Consider the following 8887-nt stretch of genomic DNA (forward strand, 5'->3'; position numbering starts at 1 on the left):
GGCTCAGAAATGCTTTATATCGCATAGTTAATCATTTCTGAAAGAAAAATGGCGCAAAATAATTTTTATCATGAATTTTATTCAACCATTACGAAATTTTTTACAACTACGAGTTGACTGTAAATAAAAATGTTAGTAGGTCTGGTACTAAGTTTACGGGAAGCTCGAACGAAGTTACCACAATTGACAAGTTAGCTGTTCTGCTAGTGGCAGGGTAGAGACAAAGAAAGGGATGGGAAGAGAGAGAGAGAGAGAGGGAGAGAGAGAGAGTAGTTAACTCTTTGAAACTAGCCAAGGAAAGAGAATACTGGTGAAATAGATACTTCCAGTGGGGCAGAAAACCAGGACTTTCCTCCATGGTCATAAATAACAGACGGACGCCAGAAAAAAAATGAAGAGAAAATTCGTTAGCGTTGATGGTAATTTTTGCTAAAAGCAAGAGAACTTAGAAATTCAAATTGATTAATAATTGAATGGGGACATGGAGCGCGTGAGTAACTCCGATCTTTGGTAAGTACTGGACCTCTTCAGTGAAGACTATGACAATATAAATATGTATATATAGGCTTAATTTTCGCAGGCGTCCCCGACATCTGAACATTTCCCCAGCCGATCTCTCGGCCCTTCGATGTCTCTGACGTTGCAAAAACATTATCATAAAACCGGCTGACAAGGGTGGAGCCGTGGTGATGTGGAGCGCAGACCTTTACAAGGTTGAAGCTCTCCGCCAGCTTCAAGACACCTCCTTCTATTGCCCTCTGCCCTCCAACCATGCCTAAAAATTAATAGACTGTGTCCTCCACTACCCATGACCTCATGTCCTCCTCCCGTCTTCCTCCCACCGCCTCCAAACTCATTGTCCGCACTCCTCGCACCCCCACCGTTTACTTCCTTTCCAAAATCCATAAATCCAACAATGCACACACACAGACGCACACACACGCACACATCCACACATCAGAGTCACCAGCCCCTATCCACACTTAAATACTTAAACACTCTCACATACACACGCATGCGCACCTTCGTTTTGGGATCACCAGTACTTTATTATCTCCCCTTCTTCCTAGCTCTACCCTCTAACTACCTTTGTCCAACCAGTCGCCATGATTGACCGTTATATCCATAATTTTTTTATTCTCTCTCTCTTTGTTTCCTTGTGTTCCTTTCTGTTGAAGAGCGTAGGCTCGAAACGTAAAAGACTCTCACCTTCCCGAGCATCAAACTAATATACCTGTTTGTTGTTTATACATCTCTCTTCGTCTTTTCTTTTCCTGTAAATTTCAACTATATATATATATATATATATATATATATATATATATATATTATATATATATATATATATACAAAGGAGGGGAGGGTGTTTCTTTGCAGGAAAAAATATAGGGAGATGTGTTGTTGAAAATGCACCTAAATTTCAAAAACTCGTATTTCTTTAAAATACATTCATTTACATATATACCAAACTAGTTTCAACAATATTTTTTGTTTATCAATGGTAAAAGTTTAAATTATGAATTAGAAAACCATCTTTGTTTAGCAATGGTAAAAGTATAAAATTATGAATTAGAAAAACATCTTTAAAAGTTTCAATGTTGGCAAATTAAAATTGAAACTTTTAAAGATGTTTTTCTAATCCATAATTTTAAGCTTTTACCATTAATAAACAAAAAAATATTGTTAAAACTAGTTGGTAAATAAATGTATTTTAAATAATTACGAGCTTTTGAAATTTAGGTGCATTTTCAACAACACGTTTTCCTATATATATATATATATATATATGTGTGTGTGTGTGTGTGTTAATGTAAAGACATATACTCATAAGGCAACTGAAAATAATGACAACGGAAAAATTCTAAAATTCTAGTATATTAATTTATGTTTCTCCAAAGAAAAGAATCTTAATTATTGACATTCTGGTTTACGTATAATCTGAACACAAAATTCAAATCACTTGACATATTTATCTCTATGATTGCGTAACTGCTTTAATATATTGAAGTTGAACTTTAGATTTTGAATAAAGAGAAAACCAGGATTGTTTTTATCTTGTGTTTTTCTTTTCTTGGATAGTTGGATCACAGAACAGTTAAGTGTAGCGAAGTCTAAATGTGGTCTGCCATTTTCTAGAGGAGTGTTCGTCGTAAGTAAATAACATTCTAAATAAAGGCCGTTAAAAGTAGACATATTGAGAATAACTTTGTAAACTAGTCATTCTAATTACAAGAATGAGAACCGGTTTTTAGAAATCGTATTGAAATTACAATTGCTCAAATAAACTACATAAAGCGAAACGTGCGATTCATAAAAGATATCTTGTTCCTGACTTATTGCTGCAAAACGTTTGAAATGCGAAAACAAATACAAAACTTTGGCGATTTATATTAAAAGTGGTGGTGGGATAGAGATGCATGAAACATGAACACAGTACATTATCATAACTATAAATTCGTGACTTCGTTGTTTTATTTGTAAGATTTAGGTGAATTATTGTTTGTACTTTATTAATCAGAAAACGTGTCAGTCAATTTATAGAGACACCTACACTATAAATACGAGACAGGTAAACTTCGGCATTTGTTGAACTGAGTTTAGGTCACATCTAGGCAGCTCACGTGGCTTCTAAGTTTCAGCGCTCACGTGAGAAGGTAATTTACGGGATAGATTTGTGAAATGAATAGACTTAATGGAAAATAAGGAGCTTTCAGGATAACACTGTTCATCCTTACGTGTACGACGAGTAGGGGAATATATAAAATACTTTCTTGAAGCAGCGTGGTCGTAGTCGAATACCGTAATGAGCACCAGATGAGTAGGATAAAAAGTTTCACACTGTGTGTGTGTGTGTGTGTGTGTGTGTGTGTGTGTGTGTGTGTGTGTGTTTGCGCGCGCATCTATGTTGTAAATTTGCTCGACTAAAGGCGGTGCTCCATCATGGCCACAGTCAAATGTCTGAAACAAGTAAAAAAGTAAAAGAGTACTATATATATGTATATGTGTGTGTATACGTATACATGTATGCATATACATACACCCACGCACGCACACACACGCACGCACGCACATACGCACACACACACACACGCACATATATATATATATCGTCGGCTCCAGCTCGTATCCGAGCATTGGGTTCGTCAGTTTCTATCCAATTTCCTCAGTTGATGTTTGTGCCGAACGTAACTTTGGAGTCAAGTCGGTGGTGAAAAAGTCGTGGGCAGAATTCGCACAGGATGGTCGGTGCGAGTCACCTCCTCATTCTGTCGTCTGTTTTGCGCGAAGGAGCTGGCTCTATAGTGGATAGCAGCCCTCCAGGCTGTCCTATCCATGGCAATCTCTTCCTATGAGAATGGCTGGATGTTAATTTGAGCCAGGGTCCACTTGAGCTGGTCTTTAAAACGGAATTTCGAACCTCCTCTGGGTTTTGTTCCGATTGCAAGTTCGTAGAGCATGATCCCCGGGAGACGAGTGGGCTCCATACGCTGGATGTGATCTGCCCAGCGGAGATGAGGGCGAAGAATGGTGGCTTCGACGCTTGGTGGTGAGGCACGGTGAAGAACCTCGTTGTTGGTAATGTGATTTTATCATCGTATATTGATCTGTCGTAGCGTGGATAGCTGGAAGCATTCAAGGCGCTTGAAGTCATGGCGGTACAGCGTCCAAGTCTCACAAGCGTAGAGAAGAACTGATAGGACAAAGGCACGGAAGATCATGATCTTTGTCCAGATGATCAGCTCGTGATTGAAAAATACACATTGGCTGAATCTACCGAAGCCGGAGTGAGCCGCCCTGATCCGGTTCTCTACGTCCTTTTCCCACGTGAGGGTCTTTGAAAGGATACTCCCAAGATATGAGAAGTGGTCTTTGATGCTAATGTAATTGGATGGACTGTTCTAGCTTGGTGCAAGTTGGATCAGGGTCTTGGTCTTGAATGTGTTTACCTGCATCACGAAGCCTTCGTAAGCCGCGTTGTAAAGATCGGCTGTCCTTTGTAGGCCATCTACGGTCCGGTTCGGTGTGGCATCGTTGTCGGCATACTACATCTCACGGACTGAGATGGCGGAGGTCCTCGTCTTTGCGCGGAGATGTGCGAGATTGAAGAGCCCGCCATCCAAGCGAAAGCGCATGTTGATGGAAGGCGAGTCTAGTGGGATTTCGTTGAATATGGCGACATTGTACAAAGAGAAACAGGTTGGTGCCAGGACGCATCCTTGCTTAAGGCCCCTAGTGATGGGAAACGGATCTGTGAGAGCATTTTGATGGCATACCCTACCCACCATGCCGTCATGAAGGGAGTGGACCAAATATATATATATATATATATATATAAAGATATATATATATATATATATATATATATGTGTGTGTGTGTGTGTGTGTACGTATATATACATATGCAGATGTATATATATGTACTCATACACACACCCACCTATATATATATATATATATATATACACATAAGGAGCACTCCGTCGGTTACGACGACAAGGGTCCTAGATGATACGATCAACGGAACAGCTTGCTCATGAAATTAACGTGCAAGTGGCTGAGCACTCCACAGACACGTGTACCCTTAACGTAGTTCTCAGGGATATTCAGCGTGACACAATGTGTGACAAGGCCGGCCTTTTGAAATACAGGTACTACTCATTTTGGGCAGCTGAGTGAACTGGAGCAACGTGAAATAAAGTGTCTTGCTGAAGGAGACAACGCCGGGAATTGAACTCACGACCTTACGATCGTAAACCGAATGTCCTAACCACTAAGCCACGCGCTTTCACACATATAAATACGTACACAACACACACACATATAAATACACACACATAGACGCACACACACATATATATTGATAATAGTAACCAAATTTCTCTTAATTTATGCCTTACTGTCTGTCAAATAGAGGAAGACAGAAAATTGCACGAAAGAGACATGCAAGAAGTTTGAAAAGAGTGGGTGTATTAGTAAAAGAAAGATTCGAAATACGTTTGTGTGACGTCAAACTCTCTGTTTTTCTTGTTTCCTGCAGTCTTTCTTTAATCTTTCCTTTTTTTTTGTCTCTCACTGACATAGTGGAACAGAACGAGAGAGAGAGAGAGAGAGAGAGAGAGAGAGAGAGAGAGAGGAGAGAGAGAGAGAGGCAGACAGACATGAAAGGAGTGGCACACATGGAGAGCAAGGAAGAGAGAGAGAAAAAGAGAGAGAGAGAGAGAGAGAGAGAGAGTGATTGTATTGGTTTGTTTATATTTTTACAGCTGTCATTACGGCAGCTATCTGTTATTAGAAGCACTCACTGGATTTCAAAGTTTTGAAACTCCACAAGTAGTAGCCACCAGCATCTATTGATGTGCATATGTAAAGGCATTAGTTTTTACATGTTACCTCAGCCTGTTAGAGACAGAAAGCAAATCTCCTTTAAATTCTACCCAACAATATTACGTGCATATATATGTATGGGTCAACGGCGGAAACTCTGTATGTTGTGATGGCAGTCAAATCTCCCTCAAATTACAACATAATATCTAATGTATATATTTATGCTTGAGCCGTCTATACAGATATCTGTATTTCAATTACATCTAATAGAAATAGTAGCGAAATACAGTTTTCTACTCTCTTACCTATGTATAAGCCAACAAGGGAACTGCTACATGGTGACCAGACCTGAAAGAAATAGTTGCCAAATTTCCCTCAAATCACCCCACTATTTTAAGTATGTATGCATGTATGCATGTGTGTATGTACGAGTCAACGATCATTTTTACTTGAATATATTTTTACAGCATTAATAACATCCTCTTTTTTTGTCATTCATTTCGAAGGAATTTCCGACCGCTTTTCTGAAGCAGTGAGTCGTTAAGGAAAGGTCACAAATTACACGACTCGCTCTTTGCTCTTTTTCCTCTCTCATACCCTTGACATTAGCGTCTGTTGCATCCCTTCTCTCTCTCTCATAGCTATCAGCTATGTCTCCCTCTCTCTAACGGTGATAAGTCTGACAAACGGTCTCTCCTTTAATTATTTTTTGAATGTTATATCACGTCAAAGCAACAATAATCTCTCTCTCTCTCTCTCTCTCTCCTCTCTCTCTCTCTCTCTCTCTCTCTCTCAGCAGCGTCTGGATATCATACCAGCTGCTTCTCTTTCTACACATTTTCGTTACTACTTTGCTAGAGTGACTGAGTGCACAGACGTGAGAACGCATCAGTGCAGTCAGTTTCATAATATATGATTTGTGGAATCTCATGCAAAATGTCAAGGGCCGCAAGCCAGTCACAATAGGTTTACTCTCTTGTTATTTAAACTAGCAGTAATTATGGCTATTATTACAGGACTTATTAAGGCGGCGTGCTAAAATGGTTAGTGGTATTTCGTCCGTCTTTACGTTCTATGTTCAAATCCCACGGAAATCAACTTTGCCTTTCATTCTTTCGCGGTCGATAAAATAAGTACCAGTCGAGCCTTGGACTCAATGAATTCGACTTCCTGTTCCTCTCAAAAGTACTGGTCTTTTGTCGAAAATAGAAAGAATTATAGGATTTTTAATGCTACTCTTGATATTTCTGTGCATTTTTGTGAGCTTTTCAAGTTATAATATGACTGAGAGAAAATTCCTCAAAGAAGCGTTCTGCATACTAAATATAAATATGTAAGATCTTATTGGAATCATCTCTTATTTTTGTCGTTATTAGATTTTAAACGGCTCTACGGGGAATTTTTTGTCTATTAATTGTAGGAATGATTTCAGTTAAACAAATTTTTTCAACTCACTATGTTATTTTACTGGGACCCTTCAAGTAATAATGTCATTCTGATATGCAGCATGTTTTGTGTGCTAAATTCTAAGTCAAATTTCTTCCCGTGCGTTTATTAATAAATTTGTAGAATTTTAACTCTGTCTATTAAAGGCCAGTCACTTGTCATCTATTTTAGTTTCTTGGTTTCAAACACTTTCTGCTTAAGCTATAAGAAATATGACAGGAGAAAGCAGTGGCTATTCTGAGAGAGATAGTATAAATAGAATGTATTATAAAGAAAGGTGGATTAGATAGATAAATAAATAGAAAGGTGGGGAGGAGGTTGACAGAGTAGAAGAGAGAGAGGAGGGAGAAAGAGTAAGCGATCTGATATTAAAATATAGAGAGGGATGGAACAATGAGAGAAGAGATAATGTATGTAACTAATAGAGCAAAGAGGTGGAAAGGAGAAAGATGCACCACTACAAAAGAGCGGATTAAGAGACGTAATGTGCTAAACTAACAGAGATATAGGGAGTGAGTGAAAGATAATGTTAGAGTTAGAAAGAGACAAATTTATGTGTGCTACAGAAATGTGTGTGTGTGTGTGATTGAGAGAGAGGAAGGGAGAGAGAGGGAGGACATTGCATAATGAAAAGAAGCAGATTTTGTTTAAGAGAGAAAAAGGGAACTAAAAGGGAAAAAATAACACACACACACAGATGAGAAATAAAGTAGAATGTAAGTGAGAGAGTGAAAAAATGAAAGAGTGAGAGCGTGAGAACAAAAAAAGTGAAGAACCAGGTTTTCAAATATACAACAGATAAGTGGAAGTAAAAAAAAAACAGTCGAAAAAAGTTCTCAGTTACAGTAAAATGCCAGAATTCTAAAATTCTAACTGCATTAAAAGATTATCACTCACTTTCTCTCTCTCTCTCTCTCTCTTTCTCTCTCTCTCTCTCTCTCTCTCTCACACACACACACACACACACACACACACACACATTGCTCGAAATGAATTGTGAAGTGCTAGACAAGAAACAAGAAAAACAGAGCCAAGGCCCGAGCTAAAATGAATAATAAAAACTGAAAGACGATAAAATAAAACACAAGAAGAAAATGAAGCTAAGTCTGAAGGAGAGAGAGAGAGAGAGAGAGAATTACTGAGTTAGAAATATACACTGTAAATTTTTAGAATACTATGCTAGTGTTTTACTATGTTTAATATTGCTGGGACCTTACATTTTGGTTAAGATATAACGAACTGAAATATCTGATTAACAATAGATTCGGTGAGTATAAGAATGTTTAAAGCAGAGAGCTGAGCAGAATATTATATGTGAAAAAAAAAAGAAAAGAAAAGAAAAGAAAACTCGCCGTCTAGTTTTATTTTTTTAAAGTCAAAGCAGTACGGGAGACCACACCAAACATGTTATTGCTTCATTTCAGTGTTCTCAGCAAATTTCTCATGATAATTTGCCAAAATGATAACGATCGAGTCTCTAATCAAATATACATCTATTAATATAAATACAAATATCTATTTGTTGGTAAAGAAATATATTTGCTTAAAAATTAAATAGCTGCGCAAACACCATACGTATGGTGTAGCCATTTCAAAAATGGACTGGGACTTAATTTTATCGTTGCCAGAAAATGAATCGCAAACTTGACCTTGGCGGAATTTGAACTCCCAACGTAAAGGGAACCTAACTAAATATCGTAAGGCATTTTGTCCGACCAACTTCCGTTACTGACAATTCACTGGCCAAGGTAATAATTCTTTCTGCTATCGGCAAAAGGCCTGAAATTTTAGGGGTGGGGACTAATTGATTATATCGACCCAGCACTGACTGGTACTTATTTTATCGACCGCAAAAGGGTGAAAGATAGTCGACATCGGTGAAATTTGAATTCAGAACGCGAAGCTGAAGAAATACCTATTTCTTTACTACCCACAAGGGGCTAAACAAAGAGAGGACAAACAATGACAAACAGATTAAGTCGATAATATCGACCCCAGTGCGTAACTGGTACTTATTTAATCGACCCCGAAAGGATGAAAGGCAGAGTCGACTTCAGCGGAATTTGAACTCAGAACGTAGCGGCAGACGAAATACCTATTTCTTTACTACCCACAA

Source organism: Octopus sinensis, linkage group LG3 (assembly GCF_006345805.1).
Source record: "Octopus sinensis linkage group LG3, ASM634580v1, whole genome shotgun sequence".
In the NCBI taxonomy this organism is placed as follows: domain Eukaryota; kingdom Metazoa; phylum Mollusca; class Cephalopoda; order Octopoda; family Octopodidae; genus Octopus; species Octopus sinensis.